Here is a 23489-nt window from a genome sequence, read left to right as displayed (position 1 = left end):
AAAACATGACCACAATTGATTTAAAGTCCACAATAAAGATGAAGGGAGAACCCTCTCAAACTCATAATGCAGCCTAAAAATGCAAACTAATATAAAGTCTAATAATGCAAGCTACATAAAAATGCAATGGTGTACTTGCAAAAGAGCAACTGTAACATAGGATTTTTGTGTTCATCATTCATCAGAGAATGTAAAAGAACTTATTTATATTATTGGGCCATTATTAATGAACATCAAAAAATTACACAATCATCACTAGTCACAAGAGAAACTATGAAGATATGAATGTAATTTATATTGGATTGTAATGTGGAAAGATTCTAACATAAGCATCAAAGACATAAAGGTCAAGATGACTTTGTTGTTAGCTTACCCAATTTAATTTAGCAAAACCATTCTCGCATCAAGGCATAGATGCCAAGATGACCATAAGAATGGTTGTGCAAAAAAATCAAGGATGATGCCTCAAATCTCCTAAGTGTTTCAAGGGAACAACAAGAGACACTCTAGAGTTCAGAACTACACCCACAAGAAGAAAACAAATAAAAACATGCCCCATGCCCCAAGTCCTCTAGCTATGCATCATGGAGAGACTTATTAGACAAGGACACTCAACAAAAATCAATAACAGTTAGCACACAAAGAAAAGATCATGACATAATTCAAGCAGTAAGTGTTGCATTTAAAATTTAAGTGTGTTAATTGATATTGAGTTCTGAGGATAAGGATCAAATTCGTGCAAGTAGGTAAGATCACATGAGAAAATTGGGTAAGACCAAACCAATAAGTGTTGAAAAACACTTGAAGTTAATGGGTGTTGAAAAACACCATTTGCGAGGTGTCCTAAAGACTAACACATCCAAGAGACCAAAGCTAACATAGTTATGCCCCCTAGGCAAAGACCAATTCCAAACCAAGGTAACAAGGACAAGGCATGATGGAGAAAGGCTAAGTTTCGAGGACATGCACTAAGAAATAGGGGTGCAAAGGCCTCAAGTAGTGCCCGTTTCTAGATTTTTACCACTTGGGTTCTTTTTTCTTTTCTTTTCTTTTTGGACTTTTTATAATTTTTTTGTATTTTTGCTACCAAGGCGCCTGTTTCTAGGTTTTCACCAAGGCACTTTTTCTTCTTTTTTTTTTTTTTTTTGAATTTTTTGAAATTTTTTTTGAAATTTTTTTTTGGAATATATAATTTTTTTGGAGATACATCAAAGTTCCTATTGCTAGGTTGTCACTAAGAAGATCATTTTTTCAGGACATTTTTCAATTTTTAGACTCTTTTACAATATATCATTTTTTTGGACTTTTGAAATATATCAAATTTTTTTTTTTTCAAGATCAATAAATATATACAAAGATGCCCCTAGACAAAATGGACATCAAACTCTCAAGCAAGATCATATCATGTAGTCCCAATGTCTAACAAGGTGGAGGACATGATGGAGCAATAAGCTAATGGATATGATGGATAAGCAAAGAGTGTATGAAGCAAGTGAAAGTGATCTTCAAAGGTTGACTCCTCTAGAGTACCCAAGCTAGAGAAAAAATTATCATGTAAAGCACATTTGGACAAGAAATGAAAGGCCAACATAGGATAATTCATGAAAGCATAATGTAAAATTGGGAAAGATGAAATCCAAAGAAGTAGACATGTCAAGAGGCTTCATAGCATCATATTTTACTTTTTTTTAAAAAAATTAGATCAAGACCAATGGGGTAAATGGAAAAAGGATAGCGAAAGACTAGAATGGATGGAGGAAAATAGATATGAATGCTAAACATGAAAGGAATGAAAATAAGATCATCATATGATAGCTGACAAGATAGCCAAAAATTTGTGTATAGGTCAACATTGTCAAGATCAAAGAGAGGAGAAAAAATGGATGAAAGATGTATAAGAACTATGCATGATGCTTGATTGTCAAGTTTTCATCACGGTTCTTATCCAAGGTGCCTGATTATCAGGTTTTCACCAAGGCAAATTTTCATTTTTTATTTTTTTTTTGAATATTTTGGAAGAAGTCAAGCTTTTGAGATAATGCTCCTTGAATGTTTAAACCATGATATACAAATGAATTAAAATGATATGCTCAAAGATGCTAATAGGGAAAGGAAGATGGGAGACAAAAATGGAGGATATGGCTTTATGTGAAGTGAGTGAGATTGAAAAATGGAAATGAAGGCAAGATCAACGTCAACACATATCTTGAAGGGTGGTGAGAGGATGTAGAAAATGTGAATGAAGGAATACATGAGTAGAAAGAAGAGGTTTTGGTTTAGGCAGATGGAATGGAAGAATGCTTTTGGAAGAAGATGAAGTGGAAGTCTTTGGAAGCTTGAATGTCAACTTCAATTTTTGTTCAACATTAGACTCTCTCAAGAGAGACTTTGGAATCCATATAGCCATAGGCCTTTTTTCATTTCTTTTTGATGATGTAGAGATAATATCTTCAATGATGGATTTGGGAACCCATACTTGTCTTATAATTTTTTTCTTAGATATCTCTTTTGACTTTATGCCCCCAAGTTGATTAGAGGAGACATGGTGGTGGTTTTTATATGGATTCTTGAATTGCTTCTTTTTCTTGTATTGAACATTCAAGTTACTTCCAAAAGACTTGGGACTTGTGGAAGAAGAAGGATGATATGACTGGTTTAGATAAGTGGGTGGATGAAAAGGATTCAAGGATATGCATCTACATTGATCTTGAGGAAAGATAGGAGAGGGAGGGATGTAAGGACCCAAAATTGATGAAGAATTTAGAGAATTGGGAGGGGAAAGTGAAGGGACATAAGGACCCAAGATGGAAGGAAGACATGAAACATTTAGTATTGATGGGGGAGGTCCAAGGATGGGTGTGGAAGATGAAAAAGGGTAATCAATAAGTTCATCAACATCTATATGACAGTCAAGGACATCAACATCTTTAGAGTGAGCACCAAGATTTTAAATAGGAACATGAACATCTTTAATAGGAGAAACTTCTTTGATAGGAGAACTTAAAGCTTGAGAAGACTTAGGAAGAGTAGAAAGTGGAAGCGAACATGGAGTGGTAGAACAAGAAGATGGAACACTTTGACCTTGACAAGATCTTTGGATAACATAAGTGTAGAGTTTTTCTCTTGATTTTCAATAGGCTCATTACTGGAAGTAACAACACTATTTTTAATAACCTTAATGGAAGGTACAACTATATTAAGGTCATTTGTATTGTCAATAAGCTCAACAGTGTAAGTAGTAGCTTGATCTTGCTTAGGAGAAGACTTAAGACATGGTGGAATGAATGAGGAAGGGCGTAAGGGATAAAAAGAACCATGAAATGGACCAAAGACATTGTGAAAATAATTGGATGACATAGGAGGTTCTTGATCTTGATCTTTTTTTATATTCTTTTCTTTATCATTTTTAGAGTCCTCTTGACATGGAGCCACTCCTAAGGAGAAGGAAGCATGTTGGAATTGTATGGAAGACTTTGGAGGAGATGATGAAGGGCTATCTTAAGTAGGCATTATAGCGCATGAAGGCTTAGGCTATTTAGGTTTAGCATTATCAAAAGTATGTGAGCAATGTTTCTGGATTAGATTGTGTGAGTTTTTTTAGCATCAACGTTTCAGATCATACTACATGATCCATCATCAGGACAAGAGAACATCAAAATATGGAATGAGCAAACTAGGACACCACAAGCAATCCTAAAAGGAGAGGGGGGCAAGAAAAGGGCACAAAGACCAAGAGGACCAAAAATAAAGACATAACCACCAAGAGAACCGGTACAGAATAACCACTCATATGAAAAAATGCAGATAATGTGCATAGATGTAAAGGAAATTTTAATATGCATTAAAAAATGATAAAAATAAATAACTAAATAAAAATTAAAAAATAAATAAATAAGTAGATAAATAAAAAATTAAAAAATTAAGGATCAGCGTGAGAAAGGGAGGAAGCACACGATTATGGAAAAGAATAAATAACTATAAGAGGTGGAAAATACAAAGATTAGGACTTAAAAAATTAAGTATTAAATAAATAATAATAAAAAAGAAGGCTCAATCCCTAACATAAATAAATAAAAGAACAAAAAATAAATAAATAAAAGCATGTGCAAAAATTAAGAACTAATATACAACTAAATCTAAAAAAACCGAACAAGCCAAAAAATATTTTTTAAAACCCCAAGAGAAAGTACAAGAGGAGCAACATTAGAAAGGCCCTGATACCAAAATAAAGAAGCTATACACAAGATAAAAAAATCAGGAGCAAAAAACCTAAATAAATAGATCGAACCTAAAAACCCAACATGCTACTAAAAGAAAATGCGTAAATATGCCATGAGTGCGAAGCAACCACAACACTGGAACCGACCCAGATTAAAGAAAACAAGCACCAAGAGATAAAAAGCAAAACATGAATGAATAAAAGAGGAAAATAATAAAAACAAGACATCAAGATGGAAGACCCAAGGCTGGAACCACCGGCACAGGAAAGAGCTCTAGGGTTAGAGCGACACAGAGGGCTAAGACGGAATGCAAAAAGAGTGGAGAGACAACAGGAAGCAACCTGAGAAAAGAACACAGAGAATATGAGGAGGAAGGAGCTCAGAGACCACAAGGTGGGGCCAGGAGACTGGAGATGAAAGGAGGGAGGGGGGGGGGGTTTGGGGGGGGGGGGGGGGCTCCCCCATAAACCGGACAGGCCAAAATGGGGGGGTGACAGGGGAAGGCTAGGGGACTTACCCGGGGGGGTAGGAAAGCTCGAGAAGCATCAAGGGTGATGCTGAGTCTTAAGCGAGCCCAGGAGAGGTTGCCAAGACAAGCTGATGGACCATCCATCATCTCGATTGAGGTTGATGGGATGATAGTTAATTTCAATAGCTTCCTTAAGTTTTCTTTTGAAGAAGTTATCCTCCTTGGAAAGAATTTTGGTGGCCTCCAGACAAATGTGATGCTTGGTGGCCAAAGAATGCTCAGCAAGGGCAGATTTATGGGTTCTATCATGTCTGATTGAGTGCTCTTGTGGGGCCCCTTACATAGGGGAAACAGGCCATTCTTTTCATACCAGAATTCGGGAGCATGGTGCAGATATCAGACATGATAGAACCCATAAATCTGCCCTTCCTGAGCATTCTTCGGCCACCAAGCATCACATTTGTCTGGAGGCCGCCAAAATTCTTTCCAAGGAGGATAACTTCTTCAAAAGAAAACTTAAGGAAGCTATTGAAATTAACTATCATCCCATCAACCTCAATCGAGATGATGGATGGTCCATTAGCTTGTCTTGGCAACCTCTCCTGGGCTCGCTTAAGACTCAGCATCACCCTTGATGCTTCTCGAGCTTTCCTGCCCCCTCGGGTAAGTCCCCTAGCCTTCCCCTGTCACCCCCCCATTTTGGCCTGTCCGGTTTATGGGGGAGCCCCCCCCCCAAACCCCCCCCCCCCCCTCCTTTCGTCTCCAGTCTCCTGGCCCCACCTTGTGGTCTCCGAGCTCCTTCCTCCTCATATTCTCTGTGTTCTTTTCTCAGGTTGCTTCCTGTTGTCTCTCCACTCTTTTTGCATTCCGTCTTAGCCCTCTGTGTCACTCTAACCCTAGAGCTCTTTCCTGTGCCGGTGGTTCCAGCCTTGGGTCTTCCATCTTGATGTCTTGTTTTTATTATTTTCCTCTTTTATTCATTCATGTTTTGCTTTTTATCTCTTGGTGCTTGTTTTCTTTAATCTGGGTCGGTTCCAGTGTTGTGGTTGCTTCGCACTCATGGCATATTTATGCATTTTCTTTTAGTAGCATGTTGGGTTTTTAGGTTTGATCTATTTATTTAGGTTTTTTGCTCCTGAGTTTTTTATCTTGTGTATAGCTTCTTTATTTTGGTATCAGGGCCTTTCTAATGTTGCTCCTCTTGTTCTTTCTCTTGGGGTTTTAAAAAATATTTTTTGGCTTGTTCGGTTTTTTTAGATTTAGTTGTATATTAGTTCTTAATTTTTGCACATGCTTTTATTTATTTATGTTAGGGATTGAGCCTTCTTTTTTATTATTATTTATTTAATACTTAATTTTTTAAGTCCTAATCTTTGTATTTTCCACCTCTTATAGTTATTTATTCTTTTCCATAATCGTGTGCTTCCTCCCTTTCTCACGCTGATCCTTAATTTTTTAATTTTTTATTTATCTACTTATTTATTTATTTTTTAATTTTTATTTAGTTATTTATTTTTATCATTTTTTAATGCATATTAAAATTTCCTTTACATCTATGCACATTATCTGCATTTTTTCATATGAGTGGTTATTCTGTACCGGTTCTCTTGGTGGTTATGTCTTTATTTTTGGTCCTCTTGGTCTTTGTGCCCTTTTTTCCCCCCCCTCTCCTTTTAGGATTGCTTGTGGTGTCCTGGTATGCTCATTCCATATTCTGATGTTCTCTTGTCCTGATGATGGATCATGTAGTATGATCCGAAACGTTGATGCTAAAAAAACTCACACAATCTAATCCAGAAACATTGCTCACATACTAATGGATTGTGGAAATCTGATTATGTTAATTATCAAAATTATTTGCAGCCAAGTAAAGGTTAGCTTGAGTTTCTTTAAGAGGTAGCCCTTGAGGATAACTATAAGGAACCGCATGAAAATCATAAGGATCTTTGTTGGATGAAGGATTGATACAAGATTTGAGAGACTCGGAATCTTTAAGGGATGTATGGATAGTGGAGGAAGTAGAAGATGGAAGGGGAGCATCAGAAGACAAAGGTTCAACATTTACATGATCTTTCTCAAGAGTGTAATCTTTATTTTTAGCATGAGGTTTCTTAGAAGAGGAACTCTTATCCCATTGATGTTGTATTTCAGCAAAAAAAATGCTTTCTCTTCATCAAAAAATGTAGACTTATCATTTAGGTATTGTTCACAAAATTTATCAATGTTGTTTTCAAGATTTGATTCATGTGGATTCCCATTAATATTTATCGGTGACTCATCCCCTTTAAGAACAAGCATAGGACTAGGAGGAATTTTAGAAACTATAGGAATGTAATAATAATCATCATCATAACCATTGTCACTATAGGCATTGTAGATAGGCATATCACAAGACTCTTCATGTTGTTCATTATCATATGTCTCAATAAGAGGAATAAGACTCTTGGTAGAAGTAGAAGAAGAATGATATCATGAGGAAGAGGTAGGTGAAGACCTACATGAGTGATATTTAGAAGAATCATGGTAAGACTTGGAATATGAAGAATGTGAATGATATTTAGAAGAATCATCATAAGATTTAGAAGATGAAGAATGTGAATGATATTTAAAAGAATCATGATAAGACTTAGAAAATGAAGAATATGAATTATATTTAAAAGAATCCTAATAAGCCTTAGAAGATGAAGAATGTGAAGGATATCTAGAAGAATCACAATAAGACTTAGAAGATGAATAATTTGAATAAGTTAGAAGAATCATGATAAGACTTGGAAGATAAGGAATATTTGGAAGAAGGATATTGTGATTTAATCTTGCACATGATCCTAGCAAAGATGTCTAATTTATCCATTTTTTAAAGTATTTTTGTCATAATGTTAGCATCCATGTATTTATTGGAGCAACAAAACTTTTCAAATTCAAGAAGGAGGTGGATTTCATTTGAGCTCAAATGAGGATCCCTAAAAAGATATCCAAGATCCATGGTTCTAGAAGAAGAAGAATCAAGCATGAAAGAAGAGAAAGAATGAATAGAAGGTAGACTATATGATAATAGGAGGGAAAGAATCAAGAAGATATGAAGAAGAGGAAGAATGGAAATGGGAGATTAGAAAGACATAGAAGATGAAGAAGACAGAAGACCAAGAGTTATTTTGGGAAATTTGATACCATTTGAGATCATTTGAATGTTGAGCAACATGTAATAGCAATTGTAACCAACATGAAAGAAAAGGTACTAGTTGATAGGATAACTCTAAGAAACATTGGTACCAAACTAGGATAGAAAAAGCACTAACTTGTCCAAAAGAGATGTGATAAGATAGAATTTTGCAATAGGCGTAAACCAACATTGCCACAAAGGTGCTCACAACTTTGGGTGAATACCCTAGCACATATGGACTAGCAGGATGATTTACCCAAATTATAAATAATTAAAATTGAATTTTTATGAAAGTAGATGGACAAGAGATTACTAAGACTCTCCAAGCGTAATATCAAAAGATCCAATGGTATATCTTTCTCAACAAGGATGGTCTCTAACTCACCAACTCCAAACAAGGTCTCTTGTGAAATCAATGATTACTAATTCAAGAGGTCAAAGCACAATAACCCAAGGCATAAAAAAGCTTCTAAAAATGGGGTAAATAGCCTAATCCAAATAGGATCAACCAAGGGAGACTAAAAATAATAGGATAAAAAATTTATTCAATCGTAAAGTCTCAACTCAAGAACTCAGGTTTTGTTCATTTTAAATATCCAACTAGATGTATCAATAGATTCTTTATCATGAACCAAGCACACAAGATAGCAAACATAGATCTCAAGAAAACAGTCTTCAAACAATGAGCAAGGGGCAAAGCAACCTTGCACATGAACAAGTATAGTGACTTAGTATTTCTAATCCTTAAAGGTTCTACTTGTGTATGTTCTTGACAATGTTTTAGTAGGAATTTAGAACACAACACCTTATCAAGTTCTCTACAAGGATATACGTGGCTTTCTAAATGGAGTCCTCGATATACACAAGGTACATGAGGCCCAAATTTGTAGATGAGAAGAATTCAAAATCACACAGTCGGGGGGAGATGGTAACCCAAATCTCCTCCTTCACTTCTCAAAGGTATAAAGTTCTTTGAGGCTTAGCCAAGAGTGATATCAAACTCAATTCCCAAGAGAGGTGTCTTTTGATTCACTTCCTGATATTTATACTCCACCAGAACATAGGAGTTAAGGTCATCCCAAGGGGTGATGAAATCCCCAAGCAGGCCTCCTAGAAATAAAAACTAAGTAATTCACTATAAAAAGTATTTAGAGCACTAAAGGTGGAACACTTAACTATTCAAGTAAATGCGAAGTGAGTCCAAAAGTGGAACATTTAACCCTTTAAGATAATGTGAAGTGAGTCCAAAAGTGGAACATTTAACCCTTCACACAAACTCAAAGTGAGTCCAAAAGTGGAACATTTAACCCTTCACACAAACTCAAAGTGAGTCCAAAAGTGGAACATTTAACTCTTCACACCAACTCAAAGTGATTCCATACCTTAGAAAACAAGTGAGTTCCAAAAAGCACAAAAGGGTTACCTAGTGGAGCAATTAATGCTTCTTTCCTATAGACCCCTCCCCCTTAATGTGGTGCTGATCTTGCAACCACGAGGCAAAAATGAGTGACTGATGGATTAGCAAGTCTAATAACCCAAGATAGCAATCTACATCAATCAAAATTAATCTAAGAATACTAATCATTACTACTCAAATGAAAAATGGTTGAACAATGGAATATTTAACTTTCCTAGTAAACATAAAGTGAGTCCACAAAGTGGTGCATTCAACTCCCTATGTAAACAAGGAATGAATCCATGCCCTCAATAACTTAATGAGATATTTGATATTGGAAACAAGAATTACTTAAGGTTTAAACACAATCATTCACTTACACAAACTTGTATGAAAGAAAATCTATGTTCATTCATTTCCCATTAAGAGCATTAATTGAAATGTGTTTTATGAAAGCATGTAAAACACTCAAGCCAAACACATGAGAGGTTTAATTTTAATCCCAAATCTAAATGTTTTAGAGATCAAACAAAATACTTGGTAATCCTTGTAACACATCTTTTCTTTGTTGTACTTCTTGTTTACGCTTGAACGCTCGCTCGCAACAAACAAAGCAACAAACAAAACAAGCAAACACAAGATATGCAATATATGTCAAGTCATGCAAAACTTGAGTTAGATCTAAAAATATGATTTTTAAGAGTGATAATAATCAACAAGTAACCCAAACGAAAGCTCACATCATGCATTGATTCATTGTAAAAATTAAATGCAAGCTATTCATTAAATGTCATTTTTTCAATTGATTTTTGACCTAGTCATAAAGATTGGATCTATATGATATGAACTCAAATCCAAAACTCAAAATACAGAAAAGTGACCCCTATAAAAAATTAGAGAGCTTTCCAAAAATGTCAAAATTTTGAAAAGATCTTTTAATTTGTGCCATAGGAAATCATTTTGTTAAAACAAATGAGTTTTTGCAAATTGAATTATTGACCCCTAATATGACCTCTAAAATTGAAAAATAAATAACCAACTCTATTTAGAATTTTGAGATCTTTCTAAAACTGTAAATTTTTCTGAAAAATATGTTAATTTACTCCCAAAAATAATTTCTTTTGAAAAATCAATAAAAAATCATAAAATATCAAAAATCTTTCAAAAAAATCTAAAAATTGGATCAAAGCTTCTTTGATGTATCAAAACCTTACAAAAAAAACAATTTAGATCAAAATATGATGCATGATGCATCTTGGATTAGGTTTGTGAGAAGAGCTAGTAACTGTGGTTTAGAAACAAGGAGGTTGCTTGGTGGTTTGTGAGCACAAGTTGAGATCTCAGAGGTTTCTACCAGACTGTGGATTTGGACTAGCTTGGGCTTGGATTGGATCTTGAGAGATCTTGTAGAAATGTTATTGTAATTTCTAAGGATTTTCAAGTTTAATAAAATTTATTGGGAAGCATTTTATCTCTCTTTGTCTTCATATTGTTGCATTCTTGGTTGTGAGTTGGTACGGGTGGTTTGGCCCATCATTAGTGGTATCAGAACATACCTTCATCAGTGGTATTAGAGTAGGTTGTTCCTGAGTGTACATGAAGATCACTGAAGTGTGAGGCAGTTTGTACCAGGACCTTGGTTGGGTGAAGTTTAGTAGAGCAGGAGTTCCTGAGCATGCAGACAGATTGTCGAACATGAGGCAGTTTGCACCAGGACCTTGAGTTAGGTGAAGTTTGTGAAGAAGTTCTTGATTGTGTAGATAGAATGCCAACTGTGAGGCAGTTTGCACGAGGTTCTTGTTTTGGACGAGATTTTTCTTTTGAAGACTTGATTATGGAGAAGAGAAAGAAGAATATGACTTTTGTGATTGGATGAATTCTAAGGATTCCTCGACTTGAGAAATTTAGAGCAAGAAATCAACAATCATTGCTATTTGATTTGCAGAAGCAAGTGAATGAATTAGAAGCTAAGTTGCGGAAATGAAGAGCATGCCACCAAAAAAGAGATGTTGATAATTCCTTGGATGTGGAAAAGGAAGATGATCCAGTGGAAGAGCAAGCGGATGAAGAGAAAATTATTTACGAACCAAAAGTTGAAGAAGATGAAAGAGAAGAGGAAGAGCATGAAGATAACCAGATTTGTATGCCAAAAGTAGATCAAGATGATTTGAAGATTTTAGCAATGGAGGAAAAGTATAGTGCCTTCGTTGGAGATCAAGCAAGTGGAGTACTTACGTGCATTGTTCACGACATAAAAGAGGCAAGAAAAGATGAAGATGTCAATGAGGTAAATTCTTATGAATCATGGAATGTTGTCTTTGATATGAGTTTAAAAGATATTGATGATGGTTTGCATGAGGATCTTGTTAGTGATGTGTGGTATGCAAAGGCAGATTGGTATGATGTTGTTCGGTTTATTACAGGTGTGATTAATTCAACAAGATTGGATAAGGATGGGAGTCATACTTGGATAGAGTTCATTGCGAAGGAGCATTTTCAGCAACAAACAATTGTTCCAGCTAGGTGTTGGAAAAGAAGAAAGAAGGAAATATATCGGCATCAGATACTTGTTCCAGCTATGTGTTGGAGGAAGAGAAAAAATAAATAAAAATGTCAACAATGGCTACTTCATTTTGTGAATCCATATTCACAAAATTTTTCCTACCATGGGAGTCGGATGTAGGAGCATCATGCATCAGCAAAAAAAATGTGGAAGATTTGCATGTTGGTTTTCTTGTCCCTATTGAGGTGGAAGCTTGTGGTGAAGATGAAGATGGTTCTATATCTCACTTTTGACATCAAAGTGTGAGACACACTTTTCTATCTACCAAGGGAGTCTGATGCAGGAGCATCTTGCATGGGAAAATTAAATAATTAGAAAAGAAAAAAAAAAAAATTGTGGAGGAGAGAGAAAGTGACGAAAATGGAAGGAAAATAATAAAAAATAGAAAAATAGGAAAAAAGGAGAAAAGAGGAATTTCTATTTTCAAGGTGCATGGGTGGCATAAATAGAAAATAACAAAAATAGTTGTCATTCCATTAATCGAGGTGTGTAGGTGGCATCTTAGAAGTTTGTGGAAAGATCCTTAAATCATGTATTTAATATTTTTTGGGTGCTTAGTTGTATTTGGGTGGGAATTTAATATTTATTTAAAAGTAGTTGTATTTACCTTTTATCCCACATTGGTTGTGTTTGTAATGTCTTGGGTTAGAAGTGCCTATTTAAGCAAGGCTTATTATTGTTTGTAATCAAGTTCAGAAATAGAAGCTCTTCGAATATAATCTCTTGTAAGAAAGCTTGAGAAGTAGAAGTTCAAGAAATGGAAGCTCTTCTAAAGGAAGTTCAAGAAATAGAAGTTCTTGAGTTGTAAGCTCTTCAAATGTAATCTCTTCTAATAAATTTTCAAGTATTAATGGATGCTTTATGAAGCATTTTGTCATCTCTCTATCTCCATATCGTTGCATTTTTGGTTATGAGTTGGTATGGGTGGTTTGGCCCGTCATCAGTGGTATCAGAGCATACCTTCATCAAAATACCTAGCCAGTTGAAAGATATGATCAAATCTTTCAAATCTAGGGTTTCTTTGAGTGTCAAATTATTGACCCCTGATATGACCTCTAAAATTGAAACACAAAGAACCAACTCTATTTAAAATTCTGAGATCTTTCTGAAACTATAAATGTTTTAAAAAATATGCTAATTTACTCCTAAAAATGAATTTTTATGAAAAATCAAGGAAAAATCATAAAAAATCAAAAATATTTCAAAAACTCTTAAAATTGGACTGAAGCTTCCCTGATATATGAGAACCCTGCAAAAAGATTTTTAGATCAAAATACCTAGCCGTTTGAAAGATATGATCAAATATTTCAAATCTAGAGTTTTTTTTAGTCTGCAAACAGATCTGAATAAAATCCAGCCAGCAAAGGTGGGTTGCCTCAAGGTGGGCACCAAAAATGTATGTCTAAAATGTGGGCACACTTCTATGAGTCATTATATTCAAGATTTCTCAAAAATGAAGTCTCAAATGGCAACTCATAGCTCCCTATTCATGGAGTGCAAGGGTTTGTAATGGAGGCCCTCAGTCTGACCTAGTTTGTGCCCATGCAAGTACACCACAAAAAAAGAGATTAAATGATCTAATATGCATGAAAATGGAAATGAAAAACTAATCTAAATGATAACAATGCAAAACAATGCAAGAAATGAAATCTAATCTATGAAAAGAAATAACGATGGAGATCTAATCTATGAAAGAAAGATCTAATCTATCAATGCAAGATCTAAGCTAACATGAAAATCAAAGTATGGATCATGATGATGGAAGCCATGCATGCAAGAGAGAATGAGACAAGAAGATAGAAGTTCTCCACAAAAGCATTAATATTCAAAACTTCTTCAAAAATCACTCTCCAAACCTGCAACATAACAATAGCATAATAATGGGTGTCTCAAAAATGAGGAGAGGGATCTCCCTTATAAAGAAGATTGGAAAATCTAGATTGAGAGGAAAAACATTTAGTCAAGGGTGGAGAAATAATGATCCATGTGAAATAAAGATCCACCAACAAGAAAAGTGGAGTGGTTGAGAAGAAAGTGGAGAGAGGATGAAGATAAGTCCCATATTAAGTGTAGATAAAAGATTTATTTAATTTTTTATTTGTTTTAACTCCTTTTTCATCAAAAAGAGATTTAAGTGGGATTATTTATTTAATTAAAAGGGAGCAAGTTCTTTTAATTAAATAGGAAATATTTAATTAAATTAAAAGAGGGGTTTTTGTCTTAATTAATTAAATATAGATGAATTATTTAATTAAAAGAGAGGTTTTTTCTCTTAATTAATTAAATATGGATGAACTATTTAATTAAAAGAGAGGTTTTCTTTTAATTAAATGAGGACTTATTTTATTTAATTAAAAGAGAGCAAGTTCTTTTAATTAAATAAGACTTAGGATAAAATGATCAACCTTCGAAATGAAACTAATTGAATTTGATCAAGGAAATTGATTTGAATTGATTTAATAAAATATTGTAAACCATTGATTCAAGAAATTTGATAAGTGATAAATTAAATAATGGGGCCCATAGTCTAGGTGACCATTTTAGGGTGCATACAATTAGAGTCAAGAAGATAAAATAGAAGAGTCAACAAAAGCACAAAAAACTTCAACTAGATGTTAATAGGGGCAATTGGAATCCTTTAATGATCGATGACCAGAAAATGAGTTACATTATGATTGCAAAGAGTTAAATATTTGAGAAAACTAAAATTATCACTACCCTTTTACTACTATAACTTTCAAAAACTCAATGAAAAAGAGTAAATGTAGCACTTACAATTAATATAGACAAGTTCCTAGAGGCCCATATTTATACAATTCAAAAAAACTTACATCTTCAAGGAAGTGTGGTCATGCATGTCTGCACAAGAGGTTTAACATTGTTCAAACTAAACTCAAACATTTGAGAAATATGATCTAAATATTCCACTACAATCTTTGAGGTTTTTTCATAACCCTTAGTAATTCTTATGGGATGAATTCCCCATTCTAAAAGGTTATTTGTCTGCTCCAATATTGCACCTGACCAAGTTCCTTCCTTAAGCTTGGAAGAGAGGTCAATATATAAAGAAACACTCCTAGAAATTAGTCATTTTTATGGTGGTTGATATCTCTTAGAGCATGCTCATTTTTGTTCATTGGCCCATTCCCTAAATCTTCTATTATTTACCAAGTCTTCCTTGACCAAATCTTCAACCTCCAGGTATAACCACTCCCATTGTTTATGGTTGTGACCCCACCTTTGTTAGTAAATTCTACAAAAATTATTGAACCTAAAAGGAACAATAATTAAAATGAGCTTAGTATATCACTCACAAACTAATAGTAATAAAATTCTTTGAGACTTACTTATACTTTCAAAACAACATACATTGTAAGGTAATGACGGCACAACCCCAATCATTATTTCATCAAGATGACATATATGAGGTATTTTGCCAACTTCTACCATTTCTCATATTATAGCTACTAGAAAATCAAAAGCTTAATTCCTAAATAGGACTTAGCAAACCAAAAATGTGACTTAGACTTGGATAAATTGTGTCAAAATTCAAGGGAAATAAAACATAACAACAAAAATGAGAAATAGTATGGGTTTCTTTTTTTCTTTATAAATCAATGATCAAAATATTGTAATGCTTTGTAAGTTTATTTCTTGTTTTAGTAAAACTATTCAAATATTGGATATTTTTTTCTCTAGAGCACCTTCTTATACTGCCTATCAGATTTCTTATGCTTGCAACTATGAAATGATGTCCTTCTAACTACAATTGTATATAGTTTTCCATGTTTCTTCATTTATGAGACTAAAAAATCTATTTTTTTCTATGGAGAGACATTTAGAAACTTGATTCAACTTTAAAAATCCCTATGACTCAATCTTTAAAAATCACACATTTTTAAAGAAACTTGGGCAATTCACAAATCTCTTGATATACTATACATATGGTGCTAAAACTACAAGTTATGAAAAGATATATGTTGTCACAAAATTTTGCACCCTTGTCCAAAGTTTTTTCCTAAGGACAACCTTGTGAAACATGGAAACAACCTCCAAGCTACGGGACTTGAACTATGAGTTTGAATCTCTAGAGAAGGCTAGCTTCCTTTACTATTAGGGTGCACCTAACTACAATTGGAAAGGAAAAGGGAGAAGGGATGCATAGAAAGAAAAACTAGCTACTCTAGCCTAAGGGGGTGATGCACCAAAATAGAGTGTTCAAACTAATCTCTACCCATACATGCACTTTTGAGCCATCATGACACCAAAAGTTATACACATTCAAACTTTTTTTAATCTAAAAATCACATGTAAATCAAAAAACCCAAATAAATGACACAAGGAAGAAGAGAATTCATTTATATATCATTTATAGGCCAAAAATAGATACAACCATACAAGATTACAAATATCCAAAATGCACTAATGAGAGGAAAATAGGTCTTTGCACAATGCATCAATGTATGAAGTAATAAAGTAGAATGTCATATAAGTTTAGAGGAAAAGGGAATGTAGAGTGAATTTGTAGAGCAATATCGAGAAAATAGAGAAGAGTTAACACAACAAAATTTACAAAAACTACCTTTATAGCTTAGGCATAACTAAGATATTTCTAATTGGAGTTACCCCACAACCACTATCTTAAATACTTTCAGAATAATCATATAGCCCTAGGGAAAATCTAATCTTGGTATAGATTCAAATACAATAAAATCCAATATTTTGCCAAAATAGAGCCTCGAGAAGATAGAATGGCACCATTAAGTCACTTTGATTAAGAAGATGGCACAGAATTCATTGAAAAATGGTTGGAAACAATCATGAAGATTAGATCATGAAAGAAAACACCTCTCCCTTCATTTTTGGCTTATGAGTCAGCAAGGTTATTAGGTCAACCTAGTCATGCAACCAGAACCCTCCATGTGGAATAACCATCTTATTTCTTTTTGCCACCTCATGGAGTCTTCATGTATTTGACCACCATATCATCTTGACTGCGCCAACTCCTTAACTTAACCATGATGGTTTACAATATTGTTAGCCTTAATTGTGATTGCCTTTCTAATTGCACCTACCAAACTGGGCCCACCAAGACACATGGTGAATCCTCACTATGTCGCTATAGCTAAAGATTGAGAAACTTCCTATAGTGACATTGTGAGAGGCGTTGATCTCCCACCATCTAATAGTCTTGAAAAATCATCAATCTTGCTAGTGCACCAACCAGTGGAAATATGATTCTTTTCCAACCTATCTAGCACTGACCCACCACATTGCGATCCACAAAGGAATAGACCCACCTACCATACATCAACTCATTGCTTTGTCACTATGAATAAATATCATGCAACTTCTTATAGTGACAAGGTGACCATTGTGGATCTACTTAGATCAGATGGTTAGAAGTAAAAACTAAAAACATATGACCCATGACCTCAACACATTAGAAGCTTGGACAATGAAATTCCACTATATGCCATCTTAGTCTAGCTTATCAAAGAAACTTAGACCCACATAGATGCATGGTGTGATTTCATTATGTTGCATGAATTAAAGTGCTCATAGTTTCACATAGCAACAAGGTGACAACTGTAGATCCTAGGAAGATCGATGACTAGGAAGATGCGTGATAAACCAGCACATAAAAGGAAGGGACCCACCTTGTATAGTCATACCTTAGCCAATGAGAAACCAAAATTTTTTTGACATGCTCTAACAACTACCTGACTATTCTAACAGGAAAGGGGTTCCTTCAAGCAATCGCAATATCACATGAAATAAAGGTTTTACAACTCCACATAATGATAAAGTGACCACTATGGATGATGAAAGATCTGATGGTGAGTAAGTATGGGTCTAAAAAATATTAAAGTGATTAGTAACTTAGAATATAAATTATAACCTAAAGTTTTATATGAAATATTTCTAAGCCCCACTTTATTTGAATTTGAATATGTGATCGTTACCATGTTTAAATTCAAATAAGGACATTTTGGCAGGAAGGCAAAAATGACCAACAATTCTAGTGACTCAGGGGGGATACAAGCCTGCTATGCATATCATTAGTGACCTTATGCATCCATTGGGCTATAGAGTCATAAAAAATATGAAAATCCACCCACCAAAACCCTAAAAATCATAGAAAACATACTCAAGAAAGTCAAAACTACCTCTTTGCAATAGGAACCAAGAACCAAATAAACTTTTGCAACCTCTACAAAACACATGTGCTCATGCACTTCTTGGAAACCAAGGAAAAAGAAAGGAAACTACCCTAAATTGTATACATGAAGTACTCATCCTTTGTCAGAAGGACTTAAGATATATTCCACTAACTGGAATAGGCTTTCACCATCAGGCTTTCTTAATTGAAAAGCATTGGCTTGCTTGCAACTAATAACCACATAGGGACCACTCCATAGTGTATCAAATTTTGAGTACCTCCCTAGTTTTTTCTTGTCCGCATCCCATTTTAATACTAGATCACCTTCTCTAAATATACTATCCCTAGCCTTCCTATCAAAACTCTTTTTTACCTATTGCTGATGTGTTTCTAAGGTTTGCATGGTCTATTTCCTTTTCTCTTCTAGTTCCATCCATTATTCTATTCTTACTATCATGGCATCATTTTCCATTAACTCCAACTAATGAGCTAGTTTTATGGATGGAAACTCCAATGAAATTGGAAGCCTTACTTCCCTACCATATACCAAAATAAAGGGTGAATTTCCTATGACCCTCTTAGGTGCTATTCTATCAACCCAAAATGTTGTCCTCAACTTTTGATGCCAACATCTCTAATTATCCTCTATAGTCCTCTTCATAATCTTGATTAGGTTTTTGTTGGATGACTTAGCCAATCCATTGCCTTGCGGGTAGTAGTTTGAGGATATGCTAAAGTAGATATTATGATTAACTGCCCATGCACAAATTCAAGCTCCTACAAAAGATTTTGCATTATCTAAAATAATGGTTGAAGGGGAACCAAAACTAGTCATAAATCCATCAAGGAATTCAACAACTGAATATTTTGTGGCATCCTTTAATGATATTTCATCTATCCATCTAGTAAAGTAATCTATAGCAACTAAAATCCACTTGTAACTAGAGCTGGAAGAAGGATTGATAGGGCCTATGAAATCCAATCCCCATTGACAAAAAGGTTGGTCCACCTAAATGGGATAAAGAGGAAGAGCTAAAAGGTTTTTCTTACCAAAGAAGAATGCACATTTTTCACACTTCCTTACATACTTATGACAATCATGGAACAAGGATGGCTATTAGTAACCAGCCCTCATGATCTTCATTGTAGTTGTCCTTGTTGAGAAGTGGCCACCATCAAGACCATCGTGAATCTCTTTGATCATTCTTTCAACATGGTCTATGTCAATGCATCTTAATAGGGCTCCATTAAAATCTCTCCTAAAAAGGATACCATCAACTATGACATAAGGAATTAACTGCAGCCTATACTATCTCCTTTTAGCTCTATTCAAGCAATGTGGATATCTTCCCTCTATCAAGAAAGTAGTCATATTGTGAAACCAATCATTTTGATTTTCTTTCCCTGCTGGTTGCTCATTTTTTATTAAGAGGGTAGCTTCCTCAGGTGTCTCAAAAGAAGAGACCACCTACTCACACAATCTCCTACCTCCCATAAGTTTGGTGATCTTGATATCAATCTCATATTCCATAACTTTTTTGATCCATCTAGCTCTTTTTACATTGATATCCTTGTTCAACAAGAACTCCTTTACACTTGTATGTGGAACCAAGAGCTGAACCTTGTCATGAGACAAAAAGATGTCTAAATTTTTTGAGAGCCCTTACAACATCAAGGACTTGTTTCTCAACATAGTTGTATCTTCCTTCATAATCCTTAAACCCCTCACTAAAGAAAGTAATGGGCTGCTCCAAATTCTCATCATTCAACTATGTTAGAATAGTTGATATACTTGATTCTCCTCCAAGGGAGTAAGGGATGAAGTCTCTATCAAACTTGGGATTAACAAGAGTGGGAGCTGAAGCAATTGATTTCTTGATCTCTTCAAAACTAGCTTTCCCCTCCTTGGTCCAAGTAAACACCATATTCTTCTTCAACATAGCTGTGAGAGGCTTCACCATGGAGGCAAGGTCAAGGATGAACCTTCTTATGAAGTTGACCCTACCAAGAAAGCTTTGTAATCCTTTCTTATGACTAGGAAGTGGGAGAGAGAGAATTTCTTCTACTCTCTTTGGATCTATTATTATCCCATCTCTTGTCAAAATATGTCCTAAGAGCTTTCCTTTGTTAGTGGCAAACACACACTTCTTGGGATTCAAGGACACACCATACTCTTTGCATCTTTCAAATATCTATCTGAAATGATCAAAATAATTTGCTACATGTTTTGAGAAAATAGTTATATTATCAAGATATACTAATACAAAACTTTCTAGCACACCCTTGAAGGCCATCTCCATTTCCTTTTGAAACATGGCACATGCATTCATCAGTCCAAAAGCCATCTTACTATAAGGATAGGTGCCCCACTTAATGGTGAATGTAGTCTTCTATCTATTAGACTCTTTGACTAGCACTTGATTGTAACCTGAAAAACCATCTAAGAAAGAAAGCCTTTCTGAGCCACTAACATTGGATAGAATTTGTTCCATAGAAGGAAGGGGATGGTGGTCTTTAAGAGAAGCTTTATTAAGATCCCTAAAGTCTACACACAATTTGATTTCTCCATTCTTCTTTCTAATAGGAACAAGATTGGATACCCATGAAAAGTGCTTAATGGGAAAAATGATATTGGCTTCTATAAGTTTGGATAGTTCCTTTCTCATTAAAGGTTCAATCTTTGGGTTGGCTAGCCTTTGCTTTTTTCTAATAGGCTTAACATTATGGTTTAAATCTATGGTATGCTGAAATAAATTTGGGTCAAAACCCTTAAATTCTTTATATGTCCAAGCAATAACATCCTTGAATTATTGACATAAATTAATGACAACTTCTTGTTAAGCATTAGTGCATACCTTTCCCAAGTTAAAAGTCTTTCCATTAGCAACAGTGCTAGGTGTGTAGTCATTCCTCTTTGCGGTCAAGTTAGGACCTCTACCTTTTGCTTGATCATCAGAGTTGAAAATGCCCTCTAAGGTGACTAGACCTTTAGGAATTTTCTTGGAGTTTAGGTTCATAATCTATTCCCCATACTGACTTTGTAGCTTGGACTGATTACTAGTAGAGAACTCTACTTCATTTTGCAAGAAATTAACAATCTATAAATCTAAATCAAATACTTGCCAATTTGTGCAATTATTTGGGATGGTAGGCTTTACAACAATTTTGATTTTTTCTTTCTTTTCATCATTAACATGCTTTGGTATAGCATAATAAGAACCAATGGTTGCAAGCCTATTAGCATGTTTGTTTTTGTTTCTTGGGACACTCTGAATATTGAAAGCCTAAAAGCCTTCAAGTAGATCCCAAACTCTATGTTTGTGTATGATTTTAGAAGGTTGTTCTTCATGATATTTTGATTTCTAACTTGATTAACAACCAACTCACTGTCCCCAAATATTCTTAAGAGCTTGATACCCCTCCTTTATGCCTATTGGAGACCTTGGGTTAGAGCATCACATTCTACCACATTATTAGTGCAACTGAATTAGAGCCTAAAGGAGCAATACCTTACTTGTGTATGAGAAATCAACATCACACCAACCCCTGATCCATATTTCTTATTCCTTGATCCATCAAAATACATACTCCATATCCCACTCATATCTTCTTGTACCTTTGTAAGGCTAGGGACAAGAGCATCTTTTATAACACATAGTATGTACTAAGACCTATCTCAAGGGTTTCTAATATGGGATCAAATTGATATGCATTAGCAGATTCATATAAGAGAAAATTAGGTATCTCTACTACAGAAGCAGTAGGTTCATTCACTATGTCATTCTCATCCATTTCTAGGATAGTGCAATTCATATTGATAAGATTAGGGGTGTAGGGTTCAATATGATGGAGGGCTAGAGGTTCTACTTTTATTGAAGCCTTGGTCCCATATCTTGTTCTAAAAAAATGTATGGCCAATTAGAAGATATTTAACTACCTATTTGTAAAGGGAAGTCTCTTGAATGAAAAATGGCAAAGTGTGGCTTGACTTTAGCAACTAATATATCTTGAGTTATACTACAACTAGGGCATGCATGTAGGGCCATTTCCACATTCCTAAGGATCCCTACAATCTTGATAGTACTACCATCCAACAATAATATATCCCTAACAATGGGTTCATATTTCATTTCTAAAGCATTAGCAACACACTTGGGCATCACTGAACTACTAGCCCCTAAATCAATCATGCAATTTTGAACTACTTTATCCCCTATAATTAGAGAAACATAAAATGGAGGAGGCTTAACCTTTTTATTTGTCTCGACCTCCCTTGATAGTTGTACTAGACTTGTGGCACTCTCCATGCTAAGTGGCCAATCCTTTGGTTCAATACTTTCCAATTCTTGTTGTACCAACTTCTTTTATGTGGGTATAGAAACAACAACATCCCATGTGGAAATATTAACATTTGTCATCTTCATTTTCTCTACCACACTAAATGAGGCATTAGGTGCTCTAGTAGAAGCCTTAGGAGTTGCATGTGTAGGAGGTTGAGATGGGACAACTTGGGGATTATTGACATCTTCTCTACTATTATTTTTCCTTTTTTATTGAGGGGCATTGGGTTGAGCACTTGCTACTTGTTTCTAAGGCACTACATTTGATGTAAAATTTTGAGAAGAAGGAGAGGTAGAATCTTCAATAGCTCTCCTTTTTCTCCTAGTGTTGTGAGCAATGGAATCTTGGTTTAAATTACAATGTTCCTCCACCTGATGATTCATAAAGGAGCAATCACCCTATCTATGCATTTATGAGGCATCTTTGGATTGGTTCTTGTTGTGGTGTCCACAACACACACCCCGTTCCTTGCTAGGAATGGGGACCCCCTACCTTTTTTTTCCAACTCCAGGACTCAAAATTCAAGAGTCAAGAGAAGAAAAACTGTTTAGGAATTTGCATCATAGAGTCAAAAAAAAATCAAAAAATCAAAAAATGAGAAAATAAAAATAAAAGTCAAAAACCCCAAAAATTAGAAAACTAAAAAATGGAGATGAAAGTTTCAAAAATAAATAAATAAATTCCCCTCCCCTCACATGTGCATGTGTGCATTGAGGCATGACACGTATGGTTTTTCACACGCAAGAGTAGTAGGGTTATAAAAGCCTCCCTCCCCTCCTTCTTCTTCATTTTTTTTGAAGTGTTTAAGGAGGGAGAGGTAAGCCTTCCCCTCTCTCTCTTTTTCTCCAGTACCCTCATGGGCATGCATGCTGCATGCACACAGTGCACTCAAGCACAGTGCCTACATGGCACTAGCATGGTCCCTACACCTGCCCCTACACCCTCGTGGTGCTATGTGTAGCACCTACATGGTGCTTGTACCCACACCCTTGTGGCACTAGGTGCAATGCCCACGTGGAACCCTTTGGGGCACCAGTGCAGTGCTTGTGGCTGTGCCATAGTAGTGCTGGCGACAATGCCCACACAGTGCCCATGCCCTCCATTCATTTTTTAATTTTAATTTTTAAAATTTTGAAAAGTGTTAGTTTTAAATTTTGAAAAAAAAATTAATTTTTAA

General features: G+C 35.0%; 1 pseudogene; it reads right to left on the bottom strand.

The window, feature by feature from the left end:
* Window positions 1-4994: 4994 nt before the first annotated feature.
* The window catches only part of LOC149575120 (3-ketoacyl-CoA thiolase 1, peroxisomal-like), a 33425-nt pseudogene continuing 14930 nt past the window's right edge, over window positions 4995-23489 (bottom strand).

The sequence above is a fragment of the Cupressus sempervirens genome, chromosome 2 (genome assembly GCF_028749045.1).
Source record: "Cupressus sempervirens isolate cs-2001-9-10 chromosome 2, ASM2874904v1, whole genome shotgun sequence".
Lineage (NCBI taxonomy): Eukaryota > Viridiplantae > Streptophyta > Pinopsida > Cupressales > Cupressaceae > Cupressus > Cupressus sempervirens.
Note: the sequence above shows the minus strand (reverse complement) of the source record. Positions and strands in the feature narration are given on the sequence as shown.